The 25939-nt window shown below is 42.2% G+C and overlaps 1 long non-coding RNA gene across 1 annotated transcript in view; it reads left to right on the forward strand.

The window, feature by feature from the left end:
* The window catches only part of LOC118016854, a 151991-nt gene extending 140179 nt beyond the window's left edge, over positions 1-11812 (forward strand). The window contains exons 3-5 of the long non-coding RNA XR_004680941.1: positions 6561-6703; positions 9697-9763; positions 10790-11812. This is a non-coding gene — a long non-coding RNA (uncharacterized LOC118016854). The remainder of the gene's footprint in view (positions 1-6560; positions 6704-9696; positions 9764-10789) is intronic.
* Positions 11813-25939: the final 14127 nt, after the last annotated feature.

The following is a 25939-nucleotide window of genomic DNA, read 5'->3' on the forward strand; positions in this document are numbered from 1 at the left end:
GAAGGGGTGAGGGGAAAGCGGGAGGAGAGAGCCCAGCCCGATACAGACGCACCGCTGCCTGCGCGTCAAGTCCCAGCCCGCCCGTACCCCTCAGGAAATGAGCAAGGGGCGGGCGGGAGTCTGGGCCGGAGTGCGGATGCTTGGGAATATTGGGCCCTCCTTCTGTTTGGCTGCGTCAGTTCCAACATGCTCACCCCAGACTGGCGGCTGACAGGGTCTCTGATAGCCACGCAAATCCAGTCTTCCATGGGGTCGGTGCAGAGCAGGCATTTAAGTGGCCCGCCTCGGGGGGCTGGATGCGTCCCTGCCGTCAGGCTGGTGCCTTCCAGGCACAAGTCCGGCCGCAACGGCGCGGCTAGTCCGTGACCCAGCGCCGCCGCGGGGCGTGGAGGTGCCCTTGGAAACCCCAGCCTGTGCTCTGTGTAGATCAGCATTGGCCTTAGCTGAATTACGTAAATCCTCATTTTCTAAAAAAATGTCACGATGAGGCAATCGCTTAAGCAGAATCCGTGTATTTTTTGGTGGCTCTTTCTCCCCTGTAGTTAAGGGGTCCCGGCAAGGCAGCCCTCAAATCCTTTGCAATCGTGGGAGTGCCCAGAACGGGAAAAGCGTCTGAAGAGCCGGCAGGAGTCCCCTCGCTTTGACAGGCCTGTGGGATCCCTCCAGGGCTGGATTAACTCTGGTCCTGGGTTCTTCTGTCGCTGGCCGGGAGCTGAGGCGGGGACAGACGCGCAGTCTGAATGTGCGCTTCCCATGATGGCCCCAGGGAAAGGGGGAAGTGGCTGGTTCCTGGCCCCAGGAAGACCCCCGGGAGGCCTGGCCCAGCCTCCCCCACACCCGGGGTGCTGGGCCACTGGGGCCTGCCCATCTGCCACGCTGCCTTGGTTTCCACGAAATCGGCCCACGTGCTGCTGTTGATTCCTAATTATCCGCTCCGGCCTGGCTGGCTGACGTGTTGATTTTGTGGCTGCCAGGCTGGTGGAGATGGGTCTTTCATAAAGAAATCACACTCCTTTCAAGTTTAGTTTTCTTTTTGCCCATCATTTGTTTTTGCAAACATTTCGGGATTAATTGAACACTCTTTCCCCTTCCAACCAAAACACATGCTCGCCTTCTCTGTGCAATATGGCAGACTTGGCATTTGAATATGTGCGCTCTTTCATTTCTGAGTCCCCAGTGCTGACAAAAGACCAGTCTCAAGTCACCCCAGGCTGCTGTAGGGGGAGAAATGGTGCTTCATTTCAGATTAGCCTCTTCAGTTTCTGTCTCTGAAAAGCTCATTTTCTATAAATCTAGGTTTGGCTATCTTCAGGCTCACCTCGAGCATGCAACTGCATATCTTTTGCTCATCTTTTTAATTATAACTATGGGTTTGGAAGCTTCATAGAACATGTCATGGTTTGAGTAAGTGAAGAAGGGGAAAAGAGCTCTGGGCATCTTTAAAAGGTGTCAAGTAAAAATGGTTCTTCTCTAACAATTTTGCTATTGAGACTTCACTGGAAAACAGGAGCTAGGAATTGGAATGAATCATCTTTATTTCAACCATGGCACACCCCATTAAAAAAAATAAGACAAAACCAAAGAACTATTAACTCCATTATCATCCTCTTTCTCCTTCTGGTATTGCTTAATCCTGGCTGCTCAGGAAAATCACCTGGGGTGTTGACAATTTTACGTTATGTGTGGCAATTTGAATCACAGCCTCCCAGAGATGGTCACGTTCTAATCCCCAGGTGCTGTTACCTTCCCTGGGATTAAAGTAAGGATCTTGAGGTGTGGAGACTGTCCTGGGTTATCCAGGTGGGCCCTACATGGAATCCTGAGGGTCTTTCAAAGTGGAAAAGGAGGCAGAGGAAGAGAATAAGAAGGGGTTATAACTATGGAAGGAAAGAACAGAGATGCAGTGTTGCTGGTTTTGAAGAGGAACATAGGGGTTGCCCCCAAGAGCTGGAAAAGGCAAGAAAACAGATTTTCTTTGGTCTGTAGACAGGAACAGAGCTCTGCCGACAGCTTGATTTTTAGCCCGATGAGACCCATGTCAGTCTTCTGACCTACAGAATTGTGAGATAAATTTGTGTCCTTTCAGGTCATTAAGTTTATGGTCATTACAGCAGCAAGAGAAAACTAATGCATCATGTAAATTCACTCTGGTCTAATCAAATCTCCATTTGGAGAGGTGAGCCCAGAGTCTCCAAAGCTCTGCAGGATTTTCACGTGCAGTAGGATCGAGTGCCCGTGAGCCGCACTGTCTCCATGTCCTTACCCTTCCTTGCTTCTTGGTCCCCTGCAGTCTGGCCAACTTCTCCCACCACTCAGCTGAAACTTTCTACACACCAGCCACCTCCTTGTTGACAAATCCAGCGGACACTTCTCCCCCCTTACTTTATTCACCATCTGACACCATCGGCCATTTCCTTGTGCTGAACGTGTCCCCTACGTCCGCTTCCCTGACACCACTCCTCCATTTGCCCCTTTACCTCTCTGGTCTTCCTCGTGATTCTCTTTGGCTACTGCTTTTCTTCAGCTCAGTCCTTAAGTGTTGATGCTGTGAGGGTTCCGGCCTAAGGTCTCATTTCTCACTCTGTACACTGTTCCAGAGGTGTTTCCTTTATCACTCTGGCTTCTATAATGATGGATACCTAACCTAAATCTTTTGTCTAAATCTCATTTTTTTACTTTCAAAACCATATATTCAACAATCTGTTTTAAACTCAATATGTCCAACACCAAACTCATTTCCCCCACCTTAATTCCCTTTCTCTGTGTATGGCATTATTATCCATGCAGAAACTTAAGCCAAAAACCTGGGAATCATCTTGTCTCCTCCTTCTCCCTCACCCCCTCCTTCCTTAAGTCTAATTAATCACATCTCTCAATCCACTCAGTATCGTCCTGGCTCAGGCTCCTTTCATCTCTCCCTGATTATCACAATGGCCAAAGCCATGTCTCAAAAATGAAAATGTCATAACCCTACATAAAACATTTTAACATCTCCCTCATCCTTAGGAATGAACTCTGAGCTTTTCACTCATCTTGAAGACGCAGTATCACCTTGCTCCTGTTTTCCTGTCTAACATCATCTCCTCCCATTCTTGGCCTCTTTATACCTGCCCACCTGTGCCTTAGGCATTTAGACCTACCTTACTTGTCTAAATTTATCATGCTGCCTCTTGTTCCAGACTTTGCACATGTCCATTTTTCTGCCTTAAACATACTCTTGTCCCACTCCAGGACTAGCTAAGTCTTCCCCAGAATCAACTTCATCTTACCTGTTGCCATGGACTTTTGTCATTTTGGGCTGCATTCAGCCTTTCTTTAGCAACCTCACTCTTTTTGGATAATTAGCCCTTTTTTCCTTTGTGTATCCTTAGTTAGATGGTGATGGTAAAACGAAATGTCTTCTCCTATCACAGAACCTAAAGGGAGTTAGCTCTTCATCTCATGGCCCCAGTATAATCAGGTAGATGAGCTGGGACCTAAGCTGGTCAATCAGCTGCTTTCTTCCAGGACGTTGAGTCTTGTATAAATAGTGCCAGATGAAAGAAATCGGAATTCCTCCATGCCCTTGGCAGGGCTCTGATGGGAATGTTCTGGCTCAGAGATGCTACCTGGGTTCTAATTTCCAAACCCTTTAAAACTGCCTTGATTTGTCTCCATGAACCTCTTTCTCTAGCTGCTCCATTGACTCTGCTTGTATTCAATACCCTTTCACTAAACTTCTTTATTTTTAAGTTAAAGTTGGTTTCTTGTTGTTGCTATTTTTAATCTATAAAGTCTTTTGTGGTTCCTTAGCCCTCCTCTGGGCTTACCCTTTTTATAGTAGTTAGTACAATGTATTAAAATATCACTTTACTTTTCTGTTTGTTCTACCAGGCCATAATTTCTTGAGAGCAGGAACAATACCTTGTTCATTAATTGTACACCCAGAACCAAGCACAGTGGCTTATATATAATAAGCAATCGAGGAATATGTGAGTGTAATTCATTCTTTGATATGAACAGAATAAACATGGAAAAGACTCATCTTCTATTGATTTCAGTGTTTGCTAAACAGGCTATTGCCACCTTATATATTATCACCAGAAAGCTTAATTAAGGCTTTCTCTGCCAGGTGGCAAAAACATGCAGGTAATTGTGCATGATCTGCACAATTATGCATGATCTGCACAATTAAAGCCCAAGCCAAACCCAAACTAAAAAGACCAAAACAAGGACTTCCCCTTCTAGGTAGATGGAGAAGACATTTTTTTTTTTTCTGTTCTACCCCTGAGAACAACAAAAGTTTCTGGGGAAACATCACTAATCATCAGGGATAATGCAAATCAAAATCACAACAATGTATCACCTCATACCTATTAGAATGGCTATCATCAGAAAGATGGGAAATAGTAAGTGTTGGCAAGGATATGGTGAAACTGGAACTCTTATGCACTGTTGGTGGGATTGTAAATGGGTGTAGTCACTATGGAAAACAGTGTGGAGGTTCCTCAAAAAGTTGAAGGTACTGTACTCCCATAATCTGTACTCCCATAATCCTTGCAGCATTATTCACAATAGTCGGGACATTGAAACAACCTAAGTGTCCATTAATGGATGAATGAATAAAGAAAATGTGAGATACACACACACACGGAATACTAGTCAACCATAAAAAGAAGGAAATCCTGCCATTTGCAACAACTTGGGTGGATCTTGAGGGCATTACCTAAGTGAAATAAGTCAGAGAAAGATACTGTATGATCTTATTTATATGTCACATCTAAAAAAACCAAAATCCTAGAAACAGAGATTAGATGTGTGGTTGCCAGGGGTGGTGGGGAAAAAGAGGGAGCTGGGGGCTGAGGAAATGGGAAGGTGGCCCAAAGGTGCAAACTTCCTTATAAGATAAGTAAGTTCTGGGGATGTACTTTACAAGGTGATGACTATCATTAATCATACGGTATTGTGTAATTGAAAGTTGCTAAGAGAATAGATCTTAAAAGTTCTGATCACAAGAAAAAAAATTGTGAACATGTGAGGTGATGGATGTTAACTTATTGTGGTGATCATTTCATAATGTCTACGTATGTCAAATCATTACAATTGTATAGCTTAAAATTACACAATGCTATATGTCAGTTATATACCAACAAAACTGGAAAAAACATAAAAATGTAACAGTATACATTAAAAATAATGTGTAACAAGTCATTAGGGAAATGCAAAACCACAATGCGACATCACTACACACCCATCAGAATAGCCAAAATGAAAAAGTGTTGATGAGGATGTGGAGGAATTAGAATTCTCATACATTGCTGGTGGGAGTGTAAATTGCTACAATCATTATGGACAATGGGCAGTTTTTACTAAAACTAATCATATACCTGTATTAGGACTCTAAATAGATGGAGGGCTGTACCATGTTTGTGGATTAGGAGAATCAACATAATAAAGACGTCAGTTCTCAAACTGATACACTGATTTCATACAATGTCTATCTAAAGTCCAGAAAAACATTTTTGGTAGATATAGACAAAATTATTCTAAAATTAATATGGAAAGGAAAAGAAATTAGAATAGGTAAAACAATTTTGGAAAAGAATAAAGTGGGAGGAATTGGTCTACATGATTTCAAGATTTATATAACTATGGTAACTGAGATTGTGTGGTATTGGTGGAAGGATAGACCCACAGATCATAGACCCACAGAATAGAGAACTCATAAATAGACTCACATAAATATGGCCAACTGATTTTGATGAAGTTTCAGTAGTAATTTAATGAAAGAAATATAGCCTTTCCAACAATGACATTGGATCTTGGATGTTCACGGGCAAAAAAAAAAAAAAAAAGAGTCTTATCCCAAGTTTATACCTTAATATAAAACTTATCTAAAGGCATAGATAAATTAAAATTAAAGAGATAGAAAAAGATATATCCTGTAAACAATAACAAGAAGAACTGTAGGGGATTTACTAATATTAGATAAGGCAGGCTTGAGAACAAGGATTATTATCAGCAGTCAAGGGCCATTATAGAATGACAGAAGTATCAATTCACCAAGAAGAAATAATTCTAAACGTGTTCAGATCTTGTTTTAGATTGACAAAATAACTGGTTGGCCATTATTATTATTTTTAATGGCTTTGGCATTGTAGGCAGAGCCTAAAAGAATAAGTCTATCAGAAATGAAAAGTCACACTTATTGTATCCTTTGATAGCTTCCAAAATGAACTCTTCGTTGTTTTTCAGTCCATGAAACATCCCTTGGAATCATGTTTTCTTCTCCCATTATATAGGGTAGGAATCTTGAGCAAACATGGCAAATGGCTTCTGACAGGCTGGCTCCTGATTCCTGACCCTAAAAGGTATGAATGTTTGAAGCTATAAGTCAGAACTGGAGTGAGCAATCATAAATGACCTTGCACTTATTGCCCTCAGTCCCAGTATACAGCATGCTTTCTGCCATCTGACTTAATGAAAAAAAAAAAAAAACAAACCAAAAAACAACAATGAAAAACACCTCTAGAAACCAAAGCAATGACCTTAGAAATTCTCTGAACTCCCTGTCTCCACAGCCCCCTCCTTCCTGGCAGCAGTTGGCCTTGATGGGTCAGGTGGTCACCTGACATGGCTCTAGGAAGGATTTCCTATGTTTCCTTCCTTTATAGGATGGAGAGGCATTACCTGATTCTGATTTCCTTCTGTATTTCCTCACAAGGTAAGTGAGAGGTGAAAGCCTAGTCTGTTAACTGGCTTTTGACCCATCTGCCAAATGTGTCTTTATTTTATTTCATTTTTTTCCAAATGTGTCTTTAAGTCACAGAATAAAACCTAAGGAGGAAAATCAGTAATCAAAAGATGTTGGTAGGTTGCTGCAATAAAATGAAATTTTAAGACAAAATTATCAGGAATAAACATCAAGTCCAATATTTATGTGTAAGAGATTAGTTTCATTGTAATGGGCATACAGGAGACCAGTGTAAGGAACCCCTGAGGAAATTGGCAACAAGGTCACTATCTGAGAGTGAAGCTAGTAAAAATCAACTTAAAATGGACCAGGGCAAAGAGCATACATCTATCCACACATACACACAAAACTACAGACCGACCTTACTCATGACAATCAATGCAACAAGCCCAAAGTATGTGCAAACAGATAGCATGCTAAAAGACTGATACTAAGTGACCAAAGGAATTTATTACATAAATACAAGGTTGTTTCAATATTTGCATATTTATTAATGTATTTCACTTGATATAAATAGAAAAATCATATGATTATTTATTTTTATGAGTGTTTAAAGGTTTTTGAGAAAATTGAACACCCATTCTCCATTTTAAAAAAAGGGTTTTGACAAAATGAGGATCAACTGATATTCTGTTATGCAAAACCCAGCATTATGCACAACAGAGTGGAAGCATTCCTATTGAAATCAGGAACAAGGAAAGGACACACTATCACTTGTACAATTTTTCACGGTCTGGTGGTATTCTTCAGCACAATTAGAGAAGAGAAAGAAATGAGTGGTTTAAAAGTTGAAATAGAGGACATGAAATTACAGTTATTATGGTTATTAGCGGATAGCATAACTATTTGCCTCAAAAATCGAAGGGAGAGCACATTAAAATGCTGGTATTATCAGGGAATTCTGAACAAAGATAACTGAACAACAATCACATATGGAAACCAAGAGCTTTCACATGTGCAAACAATGATCGATCGGAACAAGAGATGCCAACAGCAAATACAAAATACGCAAAATACTTATGAATAAACTTAAAAAGAAATGTGCAAGATGTATAGAAAGAAAACTTTCAATACTAGTGAAGATCACAGTAGGATACTGGAGCAAATGAATCATGTATTGAATGAATAGATAGGGAATTTTATCACCATAAAGGTATTGATTCTCCCTAAGGTATGCTAAAATTGTAATATGCTTTCAATAAAATACAAACTGGAGTTTTTTGGAACCAGGCAGGCTAATTCTAAAATTTATACAGAAAAACAAACAATTCAGGAAAGCTAGGAAAATTCCAGAAAGGAGGGGCGCCTGGGTGGTTCAGTCGTTAAGCGTCTGCCTTTGGCTCAGGTTGTGGTCCCAGGGTCCTGGGATCGAACCCCACATCGGGTTCCCTGCTCAGCGGGAAGTCTGCTTCTCCCTCTCCCACTCCCCCTGCTTGTGTTCCCTCTCTCGCTGTGTCTCTCTCTGTCAAATAAATAAAATCTTTAAAAAAAAAATTCTAAAAAGGAAAAAACAATGAGAGGAGACTGTCTGTACCAGATATGGAAACATAATCTTCAAAACCGTATGACACTGAACCTTAACTAGACTAATGAAAAAAAAAATAGAAAGTCTTAGAAATAGACCCTCATGTGTGGAGACGTTTATTGTGCGATAAACGTGGCTTTTCAAATCAGTGGGTGGGCTCGTTGTTAGCCCTCTGCTCCATTCTTAACCTTCCCTGCCCTCATGTGTTACAAAGGTGCTGGCTGGAAGCCAATGCCTGACATTTCCGGGCTCATCATCTTCCTTTGGTTCAGTTCTGCGAATGGGTGACGCTGGTCGGGATTAAGAGGCAAGTGAAGGAAGGGACCATGTTTATCCTTCTAGTGCCTTTTCTGGTTGCGGTTAATCCCATCGACGGGGGGCCATTTGGGCTTCACCAGTATTAGAGAGAGTGGTAGTGGTTTCAGCAGCATCATTAGAGTTGAAGTTTCTGGGTTCCTGCTCAGGATTTGCATTGAGATTACAAAAACGGAAACGACTGTGGCTAGCATTTCAACAGTGAGCATCAACTGGTGGTTTCCAGCCCAGAGCCCTGGAGACTTCTTGGCCACAGAGAAATATCCTTTTTCGCCTTGCTTCTTTAGCCCGTCCAATGTCTTTGTCACTAATTCATTGCTTTAAGTTTTCCTCTGCTTGAAATCTCTAGAGTACTTTCAGATTTCCTGGCAGGACACTAAGTGATATAAAGAGAAAATAACACATATTCAATAAATGATACTGGTGAAAATAGGTAGTCAGCCTCTGAAAAAAATAATAAGTAAAATTTGGTATCCTCCCTGACACCTTATATCAAAAGACATTTTAGATGAATCAAAAATTTGAATGTAAAAGGAGTAAGTCATAAACATACAGAAAAAAGCATGGTGGGTTTAAAAAATAATCTCAGAGGGGAGGTCTTTCTAAGACATTCCAGATGAGAAACATTTAAACAATTTAATTCCATAAAAGATGTGGGCATGCCATAAAAAAAAATTCCCAGCACAAAGGAAATCAACAAACAGAAAAAATAATTACATAGACAAACACCAAACACCAAAACCCCAGTGAAAATTCAACAAAGGTCAGGACAGAAAGTTTGCAGAAAGAATTTATGAATGATTCTTACACAAGTCAGAATTTAGTAATGAGACTGTCTGGTCCGGGGCTTCTCTTTGCTGGGAGGTTTTTAATTACTGATCAATCTCCTTACTCGTTATTAGTGTGTTGAGATTTTCTATTTCTTCATGATTCAGTTTGAATAGGTTGTGTGTATCCAGGAATATGTCCATTTCCTCCAGGTTGTCCAACGTGTTGGCATGTAACTGTTCATAGTGGTCTCTGAGGATCCGTTTTATTTCTCTGGTATCAGTTGTAGTGTCTTCACTTTCATTTCTGATTTTATTAATTTGAGCCTTTTCCCTTTTTTTCTTAATTATTCTAGCTAAGATTTGTCAATTTTGTTTTGGAAGATGTTGGATGTGTCTATTACATGCAATGGTGACAGGATGGTGAGTATCTGCATCTGTCCAAATTCCTCAAACTGTACACATTAAATATGTGCAGCCCTTTGTATATCAATCAGACTTCAGTGAAGCTGTTAAAAATACTGTCTCACTCATAATAAGTAAATGCACATTAACACCACAGTAGATACCATTTCCACCTATCAGATTGGCAAAAAAAAAAAAAAAAAAGATTGATAACTCACTCTGTTGGTTTTAAAATATAACCACAAATTCTTTGATACTCGTCCTCTTCAAGAGAGGGAATTTAATTTTCCTCCCTCCAATGAAAGCCCAGCGTCAGCTGGACTTAGTCACTCACTTGTAATGAGCAAAACATACTAGACACGATGGTTTGTGACAGAATTCTGAGACTAGGTCATGAAAGACATGGCAGTTTCCTACTTGCTCTCTTTCTTGGATCTCTTGCTCTGGGGAAAGCCAACTGGTATGTCATGAGGACACTCAAGGAGCCCTGGGGAGAAGTGGAGATGGCAGAACCTGAGTGTCCCTGCCAACCAACAGCCAGCAAGGAACCGAGGCTTTCTGTCCATAGTCATTGAGTGAGACACTCTGGAATTGGATCGCCCAGCCCCATTTAGCCTTGGGATGACTGTAGCATTGGTCAACAATGTCGTGAGGAGCAGTGAGGCAGAACCACTAGGTTGTGCTCCTCTTAAATTTCTGTCTCACAGAAACTGTGAAACAATGCGTGTGGTTTTAAGCTATTAGGTGTTATGGTAATTTGTCACACAGCGGTTGATGACTAATGAACTTGCTCGCTCCACTTCATGGTGAGTATATGGGAATAGGCACCCTCATAAATTGCTGGTAGGAATATAAATTGTATCAATGCTATGGGAACATATAAGACAATATTAATTATAGTAAAAATGTAATTTCAGATCTAGAAATATATCCAGAGATGTACTTGCACAGGTGTGAAATGTGAAATGTTAAACATCATTATTTAATAAATAAATTTATATTTTAAAATTTTAATACATTTAATAAAAGTCCTATTTATTGCAGCATTGTTCGTGATGGCAAAGACTGGAATCTAAATGTATGTTGTTACTGGGACTATTTGAACACGATACATCCATGTGACAGAATTCTCTGCAGCTGTTAGAAGGAATAACGTAATTCTATAAGAAGGAACAACACAGTGCAATTGGCATCCTACCATTCATGTAATATGAAAGAAGATAATGTATGGATTTTCTTTGAAAAAGAAAGAGACTGATAACAGTGGAGATGGAGATCAGGAAGGGAGAGAACTTTTCACTATATGCTTTTTAAACTATCTTTTGAAAAGAAATATCTTACCATGTGCATGCATTTTCTATTCAAATTATTAAATAATTGGAAAACTAAAATAAGCGAACGGTCATCCGTTTAAGAGAGAGTTTCCAAATGCTTAGCTGATGTAGGACTGGAGAGCCTTTTACTAATATCATGATAGCTGGGAGAATATCTTCAAGCTTGGAATCTTAACTTCAGAAAATTATAACCTAAGCCATTGTGTTTTCTTCTGTTTAGAGAAAGAATAAATTTATAGGAGGTGGGTAGTCTGCTTAGAGGCTAGATAAAGAGAAATTGGAGAACAAGGATTTGTCATGTTTACCCAGACCATGGGAGAAAGGCAGTATTTAGTTGACATGCATACTTAAGTACTAGGGAGGAATATTTTATATGCGTCCAGAATATTCAGTTCCCTTGGTTTAGAATCTGTGCTCAATTGAGCAAACTTTTCATTAGGCTTCCCTGGGTTTTTACAAGGGATCACTTTCATATTAGACATAAGTATTGTCGTCGCTATAGCACTGTAGACCTTACTAGAAATTTTAAAACGGCATTTTAGGTTATATATCAATCTTTCAGGAGTTAGATTTATCTAAATCAGGCCTTAGAGCCCGAACGGCCATGACTGCTCTGAAATGGTGAAGTTTCCTGACACGCATAATTGAGAAGCAACGTCCACCTAGGTGCCATCTTCCTCTGAGGCCAATGGAATAGTCAGCCCATCTTTCTTTTAGACAGATGAGTCTCCTTTTTTTTTTTTAAGATTTTATTTTATTTTTTATTTTTTATTTTTTTAAAAGATTATTTATTTATTTATTTGACAGAGAGAGACACAGCGAGAGAGGGAACACAAGCAGGGGGAGTGGGAGAGGGAGAAGCAGACTCCCTGCCGAGCAGGGAGCCCGATGCGGGGCTCGATCCCAGGACCCTGGGATCATGACCTGAGCCGAAGGCAGACGCTTAACAATTGAGCCACCCAGGCGCCCCTTAAGATTTTATTTTTAAGGTAACCTCTACATCCAACATGGGGCTCAAACTCACAACCCTGAGATCAAGAGTCACATGCTCCACCGACTGAGCCAGCCAGGAGCCCCAGATGAGTCTCCGTTTTTGAAATGTAGTAGGCATATACAAAGCAAAAGGGATTGCATGCCAACAACAGTTCATATGAAAAATCCCTGGGGCACCTGGGTGGCTCAGTCAGTTAAGCCCCTGACTCTTTTTTTTATAATTTTTTTTTTTAAGATTTTATTTATTTATTTGACAGAGAGAGAGACAGAGAGAGGGAACACAAGCAGGGAGAGTGGAGAGGGAGAAGCAGGCTTTCTGCAGAGCAGGGAGCCTGATGCGGGGCTCAATCCCAGGATCCCAGGATCATGACCCGAGCCGAAGGCAGACGCTTAACGACTGAGCCACCCAGGCGCCCCAAGCCCCTGACTCTTGATTTCAGCTTAGGTTGTGATCTCAAGGTTGTGGGATCGAGCCCCATGTTGGGGTCCACGCTTGAGATTCCCTCCCTCTCCCTCTGCCCTTCCTGCTCATGCTCAATCTCTCTCAAATAAATAAATCTTTTAAAAAAAGAAAATCCCTGTGTGATCTGATGGTATGACCCAGCTAAGAAAAGAAGGTTGAAGGAGAGCTCAGTTCCACAGTTGTCATAGGCATCGGATAATGAGAAATTGTCAATTGACTGGATTCTTTGTTAATCCTTTTGGAAATCTTTCACCTTTATAATTTGAGAGGAATATGACCTAAGATCCTTGTAAGTTCCCAGAACTTCTGATACCACAATAGAATATCATTTGCGCTATACCACACACACATAATAAAAGTCAAATTGAGATTTGAATATTGGAGTATCAGCTAGGCTCACTCATGAGCTAAACGGTCATTTCTTTTTCTTTCTTTCTTTCTTTCTTTCTTTCTTTCTTTCTTTCTTTCTTTCTTTCTTTCTTTCTTTCTTTCTTCTTTCTTTCTTTCTTTCTTTTTTCTTTCTTTCATGTTCAGTTAGCCAGCATGTAGTACATCATAAGTTTTTGTTGTAGTGTTCATAAATCAAAATGAACTAAGCGATTTAAATGACTTAAATGTCATACCAACCTGGTAGCATTAATCCAGACTTTTTTTTTTTTTTTTTGCCATAACCAAAGGACCAATTACTATAAGGAGTGGGCCTTTAGAGTCATTATGAATAGTTAAAACTGCAGGTGTTAATGTAGTAACTGTCAAAAGTCAACTGTACTTAGCCCAGGAAGGCTAATATCTGTGCTCACTCAAGCACTTACCCCTCCATTCACTTACTCATTTATTTAACTTACATTTATTGAATATCTCCTATTTGTCAAGAGTTATAGTACATTTTTGGGTAGTCTGTTATGGGAACTCTAGAAGATTTAAGGGGGACATGGAAGCTGTCTGAAGAGGGAGGAGGCTTTTCTGTGTTTTTTCTGGAAGGCACAACTAGGGAGAGTGAGCAGCCGAGAAAGAGCATCACACTTGGGCACAAATTGCCGAAGAACCTTTTGACTTTGGAATAAGCTGAGCAACAATGGAACCCGCTGCCTTGCAAAACAGTGATCTTCCAGCCAGTCAGGGGAATGGTCAGGGCATAGATAAGAAAGGTGGGGCCCCGAAGGACTGTGTGACCTGAGCAAGAGCCCATGGCCGGTTCGTGTAGGGCCTGGCTTGGCACCTGGAGTCCGAGTCAGCCCAGGCCAGCCAACCCTTAGCATGTCAGGATTTAACTGTTGTTCTTTCAAACTCAAAGCTCCATGATATGTTGTAATTTATCATTCTGATGAAACACACACTTCGAGGCTAGCATGTGGGAGTGAGTCCCCGAGCTGGCAAGCAAATAGCCCCATCTCAAAGAGACTTTGAAGTTCTAGGCTTGTGGAGTAATTCTTGTGATGTATCCCAGTTTTCTTCCATGACAAAAAGTAGTTAATGTTTCTGGTAATGAGCAAAAAAGTGGAGGTTCTTATCCGTAATATGAAGTTTCAGATAAATTAGAGTGGCAGGTTAAATTCAGTGGTGATGTGGATCCATAATATGAAATTGTTTCACTGAATGTTCTGCAGTTTTGGCAATCTGCCATGGAGGCGGATGGGGAAATATTCAAGAAGAACAAGAATATTTTGTTCTCATTCAACTATATTCCACAGTCTCCCTTGATCTTTTTCTCTAAATGATTTGCGCAACACTGGTTATGAGTAAGGAGAAAGGGTCCCTGATAAAATCTTGCCATTCAGGCAAGAAGCGTGGGGAAGGAACCGCTCAGTGTCTCATGATGTGTGGCTTCCCTGCTGGTCTCTGCAGGCAATGGGAGAATCTGGCCCCTTGCGACTTGATGTTCCAAGGTGATGGGCCACATTATAGGCACCGAGACCAAGTCCAAGACATTTCTGTCTTTCTCTTCAAGGAACAGGTCTCCTCCTGTCAGCTCTAGGCCTGAGGGTCTGTTTCAGCATCAACAGTTTTTCCCTGGATACCAAAGGCAGTTCAGGCTTAAGTAGTGAAGATATAACCAAATTTTGAGTAGATGACTCCAGCCCCCACGTTTCCCTCATATAAAAGTTCTTCAAGCCTCCTCTCTGGACCGGCAGCATCTGCATCACTTGGGAACTTGTTAGAAATGCAGATTTCCAATCCTCCCCACCCTCTGCCTTCCAGATGTACCGAATCATAAACTCAGGGGACAGGAGGGGGTCTTAGCAGTTAGTGTTTTCACAAGCACTGCCAAAGATACTGACAAGTGCTCGGGGTGAGGAACGGGGTAAGACGGGCAGGACCCGGAAGAGTGACTGTCCCACCTGGCCTGTCCAGGCTGCTTCTCGCCGAAGGGGAGAGTGCCCGTGGAAGCCAACAGTGATCCACACCAGTCCGCTTCGCATCCAGAATAGTAGGTAGAAAATGCTGTTAGAAGCTTGTTGCTTGGCTCCCGGTGGCCTGGCTAAGGTTTAAGTGGCACCCAGACTTTTTCACAAGCGGAGAATGGAGATGTCGGCACCCCCATGACAAGTCATGAGCCGTGATTCAGTTTGCTGACATGTGCCAAGACCCCCAAACCAGCCGCTTTTTGCATATTTCTACCTGTAAAGCTGTCAACACAGCACGTTCGCCCCTCCAGTTTCACTTAAGAAAGCTGAAGCCCGGTCATTTATGTGAATCATATCTTTTATTACCAGAACCTTAGCCAATGCAATGTTTCATAACTAAAATAACAAATTTTCTGGGTGTGTTTGGTGGGGTGTGTGTTTGGTGTGTGTGTGTGTGTGTGTGTGTGTGTTGTTCACCTGGTAAATATTTCAATCGTAATCATTTTCCTTCTCCCCTAGTCACTCGGTTCTTGTTTTTCTTCTTTACTGCGGGCTGTGTTTATGTGACACGGCTGTTTTACGTTGAAATAAACATGCACCCCACTGGCGCGGGATAAATGTCAGGAGAACAGCAGGAGGCCTGTTTCTTCCTGTTACCTCCTCTCCCTGCTCTAAATGTGTGTGACCCCTAATGACAAGTCCCATTTGGCAGAGTCCACACCTGGAAGCTAATCCGTGGTGCCCATGCCTGGAAGAGCCCAGCGATGAGGGAGGTCTCAAGTGTCAAGCTTGAGTGGACCTTCCGTAGCAGCACGGGATTCCACCCACTCCCGGCTTATGTTAGTGGTGTATTTGTGGAGTCAGGAAACAGCTGAGAGCGGAGGGGATGCGGAGACGGGTGGTGAACGGGCCGACTAGCAACAACACCGCCTCCATCGAGCGGCTTGTGATGTGGGGGAGAAGTCACTCACGCTGCTGGATCTCACCTGCTTAAAAACACAGACTATCTGTCAGTTCTGAAGGGTCCTATTTCCAGGTGGTGCTCTGGTTAGCAGATGGTTAACTGCTTGATGGAGTCTTTTTCTCTTGTTCTTGACGGCAGCTGACTGCGTCTAGACCTCAACCCTGAGGTCTCTGCTCTTTTTCCTGTAGTCTGTGGAAGGAAGGGGGAAAAATACCAAAATTCAGGTATTATGTTCAGAAATTCTAATTTGGGGGTCCTGAATAACATGTTCTGATTGGAAAATTACCCTTAAAAATTTGAGATGTGGTTCCCTCTGGCTAGAGAGGGGCGAGGGGGCTCTCCTGCGTAGTGCTGGGGGTCAGGCGAGGAACTGGCCTAGTGCAGCTACATAATGAAAGCCTGTTACGTCAAGTAATTTGGGGTTTATGGATAAGAGTGAGCCTCTTCCTATAAACCTCTGTCTAGTATTAAAGAAAGGGCCATCTTGAATGAATAGACCAATCTGGGTTGGCCTTTACCTGGCTGGCAGAATTCATTCTGGTAGTGTGTGTGTTTTTATACACTGTATAAATAAAGTGTGCTAAATCAAGGTCAACAGAACAGTAGGCAGCCTGTTTCATCCCACTATGTCCTTGTGTCATCACAAACCAGTTTAGCCTCCAAATCTTCCTGATAATAACGAGGCTTTGAGGGTACTGTGCTACAGAACTCTGGGAGGCTGGGCTGTCCCACTGCTCTATTTGTAGTCATTTTCCTGTACAGCGTTCAGGATCCTGGTGGGAGCTGGGCTGGGTGAGATTGTAGCTAAATCACGGGGCAGAGACTGATCCGAGCTCTTGGAGGGTCCTGTGTCTCTATAGGCAGCCCTGACATGGACACTGCCCCCTCCCAAACAAAAATTTGGGAGTTGGGCTGGGGAACTGGCAGGGAGTTGGTTGGAGGAAAGATTCATGACAGTATATGGGTTATGAAATGGAAGATATTCCTAAAGAAATGGGGGAGGGGCTAGAGCAAATCAGCATGTTATAGCTCCAAATACTTTACCATGTTAAATCACATTAGGATGAATGACAAGGGAGGGGCCTAACGGTAACATGGATGGAGCATTTGCTATGTGGTAGGCGTTGTTCATAATATGTTGTGTGCATTGTCTCTCGTAGTTCTTAAAACAATGGATTCTCTCATTTAATCCTCATAATAATCCTCTGATGTAGACAGTCTATTTTTTAAAGATTTTATTTATTTGACAGAGAGAGAGAGACAGAGCACAAGCAGGGGGAGCGGCAGGCAGAAGGAGAAGCAGGCTCCCCGCAGAGCTGGGAGCCCGATGCGGGGCTCGATCCCAGGACCCTGGGATCACGACCTGAGCTGAAGGCAGACACTTAACCCCTGAGCCACCCAGGCACCCCTGATATAGACAGTCTTATTGTCTGAAATTTCACAGAATGCATGGAGGTTAAAGAACACACCTGGGCTCACATGGGTGGTTTAAGTGGAGAGCCAGGGACTCTAATTCAGATGCTATAAATCCAGCCTGTACACTTAACTACTATGAAGAATGAATCTCAGACCATGTGCATACAGATCACCTGGAGGTCTTACAAAAAGCCGAAACTAATTCCCTTGGGCTGAGGTGGGGCCTGGGATTCTGTATTTCTTTTCTTTTTTAAGAGATTTTTAAGAAGTTCATCTCTACGCCCAATGTGGGGCTCATATCCCAAACCTGAGATCAAGAGTCACACACTACCAACTGAGCCAGCCAGGAGCCCCGGGATTCTCTAACAGGCTCCCAAGTGATGCTCGGGCTAGTGCGCTGCTCCAGGCTTTGGGCCACCCTCAGGCAGAAGATAAATGATTTACCTAAGAGCCCGGGGCCTGGACCCTTAACCCAGGAAGGACACAGGGGAAGGGACTTTGGGAATTTCCACTGTGATACTTGCTCCCAGCTGCAGAGGAAACCTTTGCATCTATGACCAATGAGCTACCACCTCCCTATTTTCATGACCCCAGGGGCCAGAATGCGCAGCAGCAAGAACATAAAAGCCATGCTGCTTAGAGCTGTAGATTCACATCCTCCATCCTTACCCTTGGCTCTGCCCTTAGAGTCTAAATCCCATCTTATAGCCGCAAGAAGACATTTCTGTGTGTCTCTTGTTTGTACTAGTGAAATGGAAACAGCCCTGGATCGGAAGGCAGGGGCTTGCGTTCCATCCTGAATTTACATCTTCATTTGGTCAGTGATGGGAAGCTAGAAGCTTAGCCTTTCTTAGGCTTCATTTTCTCTATTGCTAAATGGAGCTAATAAAACTAATGCCCAGTCTGTAGTTTAGGAATACTCCAAAGATTAAGGAACTTGCACTTATAAAGCAATTTGTGCTCCCTTGGAAATAAGTTCTTATTATGGAAATGTATAAATAATAATATAATTATGGCCAAAATCTGTGGCATTCAGCCATTCATTAGGCTTAATGACCAAGCCTTTCTCTTTGGTTTTAAAAACCTCTTCTCATTACAGCTTTTCCCTGAAGTAGTCAAAGGAAATGGCCTGCTTGAAATTCACACTCAATTTCACCATCAGTCAAACCCCACTTAAGTATCCAGACACTGCATTTTTCGAGAGAGAATGCCACATCCAGGCTGGAGCAGTGCGTGGCTGGGCTTCTGTACAGAAACAGTCAAACACGGGATGCATTCCATGCAGATGGGCTACAATGGTACCCAGACTGTTTCTTTGTTTCCCTAAGAATCGCCGCTCTTTTGGTCAGTTCCGGGCAGGTTCATATTAGCATCGTTGGAACAGCCAAGAGGGAGCTCTCTCGGCGGGCATCCGGAGCCTGGGAAGGACGGCAGGCTGTGTGAGCACGTCTGACAGGCTCTTTGAATCCCTTATCCAAAGTGCCACTTCTCACTTCCTCTGCAATACACAGAGAAATTGTTCTTGTCTGAGGGCAAGATTGCTTTATTCCGAAAGGGGAAGTTCACTGGGCATATTGTCTGCCAGGGAATCAGGCAATCACGTTGAGACCATATTTTATCTTGTACACGGGCTGTCTTAACAATCTTTCAATCACTTCATTACCATGTTGTGTTTTACTTCCCCGGTCTCCTGACACACCGCGTGGAGTTCTCCTGCCTTTTCCCATTTGATTTTCATTTGTTCCCCTGCCGCTCGCGTTATGAAGCGAGGCGTTCACATGGCTGGTGACCAGGCAGGCGGAGGGCTCAGAAATCATTTATATGCAGGTGGGGCAGGGCGACCCAAATCCAAGTGCACCCAGAGAACTAGAGGGTTGATTGGTTTGTTTGTTTCCTGCCAAACAGATTATCTTTGATTTTCATGTAAACGGATGAAATGGTGAGTGGAGTCCACAGCTCTCCCAGTGGTCCTGTGTCTAACTGGTCCTCCTGATGCAGACCATCTCTCGAGGGTGCTCACTCGGGGCAACTTCTCTTGCCTTTCCTCTCGGTCCCTTCGGCTTCCCCTTCTCCCTCCTTTCTTCTCTTTTTCTTCTTGCAAGTCTTTGCTTTGTATCTGGGAGAGCCACGCGTTTTCCTTGCCACTGTACTTAGCATTCTGGTTTCCAAACCGTCCTCCAGTAAATCTTGTCAGAGAGATCTAGCCAAAATGCACGGTGGCATCCCAGCACGAGCACCTCAATTTCCCTTTCCCCTTGACTTTCCAGACAAATCTTTAATGGTCAGAACTGACTGTTCCCTTTCTTGGTAGGTTTGAATCCATCACCATGCTGGAAATAGGACAATGCACCTGCAGCTGCTGTGGAAGCAAAATCAAACCCTTTTAGAAGACATCCAAATGGCCAACAGACACATGAAAAAGTGCTCAACATCGCTCGGCATCAGGGAAATCCAAATCAAAACCTCAATGAGATACCACCTCACACCAGTCAGAACGGCTAAAATTAACAAGTCAGGAAATGACAGATGTTGGCGGGGATGCGGAAAGGGGAACCCTCCTACACTGTTTGGTGGGAAAGCAAGCTGGGGTAGCCACTCTGGAAAACAGTATGGAGGTTCCTCAAAAAGTTGAAAATAGAGCTACCATATGACCCAGCAATTGCACTACTGGGTATTTACCACAAAGATACAAATGTAGGGATCTGAAGGGGTACATGTACCCCGATGTTTATAGCAGCAATGTCCACAATAGCCAAACTGTGGAAAGAGCCAAATGTCCATCGACAGATGAATGCATAAAGAAGATGTGGTATATATATACAATGGAATATTATGCAGCCATCAAAAGAAATGAGATCTTGCCATTTGCAACGACGTGGATGGAACTGGAGGGTATTATGTTGAGTGAAATAAGTCAAACAGAGAAAGACATGTATCATATGATCTCACTGATATGAGGAATTCTTAATCGCAGGAAACAAACTGAGGGTTGCTGGAGTGGGGGGTGGGGTGGGAGGGATGGGGTGACTGGGTGATAGACACTGGGGAAGGTATGTGCTCTGGTAAGCGCTGTGAATTGTGCAAGACTGTTGAATCTCAGATCTGTACCTCTGAAACAAATAATGCAATATATGTTAAGAAAAAAAAAAGAAGAAGAAGAAGGTAGCGGGAAGGGAAGAATGAAGCGGGGGAAATTGGAGGGGTAGACGAACCATGAGAGACGATGGACTCTGAAAAACAAACAGGGTTCTAGAGGGGAGGGGGGTGGGAGGATGGGTTAGCCTGGTGGTGGGTATTGAGGAGGGCACGTTCTGCATGGAGCACTGGGTGTTATGCACAAACAATGATCATGGAACACTTCATCTAAAACTAATGATGTAATATATGGGGCTTAACATAAGAATAAAAAAAAAAAAATCAAACCCTTTTATAAAGGGCAAAGTCTCATGGCACCCAACCTGAGTTCCGGTTCTGCCTCAATTGCCCAGTGCTCTGTTCTCCTGTTCCTGCCCTGCCCTCTCCAGCGAGCCAGACAGTGAATGCCCACGGGGAACTGGTTTCTTCCAAAGTTCAGGAAGGGCCATTCTTGCCGGCTGGCCAGAATCTTAGGCTTTCTGGTGATGTTTGCTCGAGGTGCTGGCTACCTATGGCACGGAAACATGGGTTTTACACCCAGCAGCTAGGTTCTTCTTGTTCATGGCTATTTGACTTGGAGTGTGGTATCCCATCTGTAAAAGAGGAATGATACTCTGGACCACGTGGGATTGTGGGAGCCCAGAACAAAATGATTGACATAAAATATTTAGTACAGAGTCTGGCATATATTATGGAAATGATGATTTATTAATTATTTCAGCCATCAGATACCTCTAAAGCATGGAAATGAGTTCCGTTTAGGACATAAAATACCCTTGCCCACCCCTCCCCCCCAGCAGTCCTTCCTAACTGCACTGAGCTGCATGAACCACTCAGTTCACAAATCAATTCTCCCCTCCCCCCCAACTTTTGTTTTTATTCCTGGATACTGATTTTTTTCCAGCAACCTCAATAGAGCTGGCTTTGACTCTATACAATCCAACCCCTGGAGGAAAATACCTCTTTTTCTCCTTGACAGATTTTTTTTTTTTGTCATTAAAGAACCATAAGAATCATCATTGTTATTGTATGCACAAAACCCTCTCCAGACTTTTGGGGAGGGCTTTGCCTATGTGGCTTTGAAATACCACATTTATAACCACAGAGAGTTGACATCAAGCAAACAAAATAGTTCCCATTTTCTTCATAATAAGAGACTTTGTCTCATTTATCTAATTCAGTGCGTTTGGCATAATGTTTTCAAGAGAACTTTTCCAGTGCTGAAGCCAGCTGCTAGATAAAGTTTATATTTCTTCCTAATAAAAACACTCAGGATACTGGCCTGCCCCCTTATGTATATGTTCTTGCTCTTTGGAGGCACTGTTTCATTTTCATGTTAAGTGCTTTGGATTTTAGGGAACTGAGTTTTGTTTTGATTTTTTTTTTTTAGATGGGGGCGGTGTATGTGTGTGTGCGCACGCGCACATTTTACTGTCTGCCAACCAGTTGACCCTCTTCTCTGCCTCTCTCCTTTCTTCCGAAAATGAATGATAGCTATATACTTCTAAAACACTCACTAAGATTCAGCATCTATTAAGCTCTACAAAGTCCTTCTTACTCATTTAAAATATGGATGCAGAGAGCACGGTCTCATGTCACAAGCCCTGTCCTCGCTCTAAATCGGGTGACTCAAGGGTCAATATACTGACCACACGCAGGTCAATTGCTCCATAATCACCAAGCCCTTGATTTGATTTGACTTAACCAGATCAACTATTTGGCTTCAACAATTTAATTGTTTTGCAATTTACTGTATTGTTTGTTTCTCTATTAGCCATGGCTGTGGAAGCAACCCATTAGAAAAGAAAATTATCGAACAGAGCTACCAGGAGAACACTTTAAAACCTCTCTGTCAAAATTAGAGCTACTGTCAAAACAAGTCAAAACTGCTTTGAATGAGATTCCTGGGTTGATCATTTTTTTATTGATTTGACTGCTTAATTTGGTCAAAATACCTATCAGCTGACCAAATGACCAGTTTGGCCAATTATGTATATAGGACACTGAATTTACACAGTAGTTGATTCAAAATGGTCACTATAGCAACTGCATTTATTCATTCACTAACTCATGCATTCAACACAAGTTACTGAGCATCCTGTTTTGTTCTAGGTATTTGGAGATGTAATAAGAAGCAAAACTGTCCCTGCCCTCATGGAATTACATTCAAGTGGAGAAAAAGACGATAAGCAAGAAAGTAAGCAATCCACTTAGCAATTTTAACAGAGAGAAGTGCTCTAAAGAAAAGTGAAGCAAGAGGTTGGAGAACAATACAGAGGACCATTTAATATTGAGTAATAAGGGGTAGGCAGCCTGGGAGGGTGACATTTGAGCCAGCCACCTTTAAGTATGGTGAGACCACTAGGCTCTCCTCTTCTCTCAGCCTGCCTACCCTCTTCTGGAAGGAAGCCTGGAAATTTCAGTTTTTAATCAACTTCCCTATCATGCAAAAGAAACTGCCTCTTCTAAGCTGGCCCGCCACTGCTGTTTCTCAGAGCTTTCATTTCTGTGGGTTTTTACAAATTGTAGAATATGGTATAGATGAGCAGATTTTTTGGAAAGCCACAGAAAATATTTTATGATCTCCTCTTTGTTCATTCAAACATGTCTTCTCTACTTTTTTTCCCCCTTCTTTTTTGACTTAAGAGCCCCTTTTATTTTCCCACAAAATAATGGCCACTGTAAACAGAATTTAAGCAAGTACTCAGGCAAAAATCCATTTGAGGATGTGGAGATGAGACGGTTGTACCACAAATAAAGTCTCTTCCTTCCAAATCCTGTTTCTCAAATAGCATTTTAGTCAAATCCTCCAAACCTTGCTCCAAAAAAGCGAATGCCTTTGAAATTCTTACAGTTCCAACATGAAATGTGTCTGTTGAGAGTTTTTGGTTTCATTTCAAAGATTTTTTCCTCCCTCATTGAAATCATCTAAATAAAGTATCTGATGCAGTTGGGACTTTTTTCCAGTTTATTTAGTTGAACTGAAGATGCTAATTGAATTTAGGAGTTTTTCCAAGAGGAGATCATGGTTGCATGAATGCATCATTGCCTGCCCATGTGGATTCAACACGTCTAAAGAAGCAAGACTCAGTTCTGTGGGTAGAGGGAGGCAGATTTGCACGAGGCTAAGTTATTCAGAAATAATATTAGCAAAATAACATGTATTAGTCATTTTCATGTGCCAGGCATTGTTCTAAAAACTGTGTTTTACAATTCTGTGATTAACCTCATGCTATAGATAAGGAAACTGAGACACAGAAAGGTTTAGTAACCATCCCAAGATTACAAAGTTAGAAAGTGGCAGAACCAGGGATAAAACCTAGTATGACTGGATCTGAAATCTCTTAACCTCTACCTGATACTGCTCCTCAGTGGTAATCAGTGAGAATCTTGAGAGGTACATAACCAGCCAGTATGTAATGGTGTGACTTTGCAGGTTGATTATGTCCTGACATTCCTCCTGACTGGTTGGTTGATGGCCCATTCTGATGGGTTGGTCCCATACTGCATTAATTGTTAAAAATTTTGATTCTATGGCAGCTTTAACCCATTTCTTTCATTCTCCGGTAGAGAAGGAGTGAAGGTTTTTTTTTTTTTTTTTTTAATAATGTGGTTATATATTTTAGAGAGAGAGAGAGCAGGGGGAGGGGCAAAAGGAGAGGGAGAGAGAAAGTTAAGCCGACTCCGCGTTGAGCCTGGAGCCTTACACAGGGCTCGATCTCATGACCCTGAGATCACAACCTGAGCAGAAACCAAGAGTTGATCACTTAACTGACTGTGCCACCCAGGCACCCCAAGAAATTTTTTTATTGCATGATATCCCACCAAAGCATCTTGAGATATTGCCAAAATCATTGATTTTTTTATGCAACTGCTCTACCTGGTCTTACAGATCACCCCTCTCTGGTCTTCTGTGTGGCAGCATTACCCTACACATTTTCTGTCTCTCTGTAGATAGATATAGATACTATATAATAATATATATCCATCTATCAAATGTATAATATATTGATGCTCTCCATGGGTCAAACCTCATCCTACTTCTCAAAGAGTACATTCAAATACAACCTCCTGGCTAACTTTCAACTGACCTTGCTTCCTTTACTACTCATACATGAGTGATCTATATCTATTTCCAGGCCCATCTTCTCTCCTAAGATATTGACCCTTATTTCAAGCTGTGTATTGTATTGGCTCAATGGCTTAAGCTCAACATGTCCAAAAATAAAGTTCATTATCTTCCCTACAAATCAATTCTTTCTACAATATCCTTCCTCCATAAATCTCATCTTGGTTAATGCCAACATTATCTTTTTAAAAAAGATTTATTTATTTTAGAGAGACAGAGAGAGAGAGCAAGGGGGGAGGGGCAAAGGGACAGAATCTTCAAGCAGACTCCCCGTTGAGCATGGAGCCCATCTCAGAGCTTGATCCCAAGACCCATAAGATCATGACCTGAGCCAAAACCAAGAGTCAGACAATTAACTGACTGAGCCACCCGGGTGCCCCAATGCCAACATTATCAACCTGGCATCCCAAACACTGATGCTTGGCTCTCTTGCTCACATTCTATCAATTATCAAATTTTATTAATTTTACTTCTGTAATCTCTGAAATCTGAGTACTTCTCCCTACTTCAACATTAATGGAGAGCTACTCATATCTCATATCTCTGCTGGGTTTCTTTTTAAAATGTTGAAGTGTAATAAGCATATAGGAAACTCCTCATATCAATGTACAACTGAACCCACCCATGTGATCAATGGCAAGGTCAAGAAGGACAGTATTACATCACAGCCTTGCTTCCTTCATGGCTAGGGTCTGGAGTTCTACCATTGATGTTTAATGAGCTTAGAGCTCCGACACTTAACAAAATTCAAATATGCAAGGTGGTGTAGCATTTTAAGCCATCATTAGTTTTGTACAGCGTGTGTAAATCATTTAAGAACACAGTTTAGTAAACGGGGAGAGGGAGAGGATGGGCCACCGGGATTGAGAGATGAAAATTTATCCAAGGGGTGAAGGTTCTGAGACACACAGTTGGAGATGCTGCTCTTGTGTGCCAAAGGCAAGCCGCCCACTCCACGGTTGCTATGGGAACAAATAGGGTAACAAGACTCTCTTCCCCTCGCATGTTCTGTTCCCTATTTGGATTCAGTTATTTGTTGTAAAACTTGAAGGAGTCAGAAATAATAATAGCAGGAACAATAGTCAGGGTGAAACTCATGGGGCCTTAAAGTCAGAGAGGGTAAAACCAAAGAACTGAAAACCTACTTAGGTGAATTTACTTAATTCAGTTTAGATCTAATTCATTCTCAGCCTCATAAATCATCAAAGTACAATTCTCTGAATTGAACTGTGTTTGAGGCGAGATCCTGAAAGGTATACTTCTTATCCTTAATTAAGTTCACGGGAGAAACCTCTCAGAACAAGCCTTCTGTGAGTTCATTGTTGCTCTTCTGGAGGGGCTCTTTGTCTAACTTTAGGATTGCAATTTGCACCCTCCACTAGACTTAGGCTTTTGGCCCTTACTGCCACCATTCC

This window comes from Mirounga leonina, unplaced genomic scaffold, assembly GCF_011800145.1.
Source record: "Mirounga leonina isolate KUSES-001 unplaced genomic scaffold, KU_Mleo_1.0 Mir_168, whole genome shotgun sequence".
NCBI lineage: Eukaryota > Metazoa > Chordata > Mammalia > Carnivora > Phocidae > Mirounga > Mirounga leonina.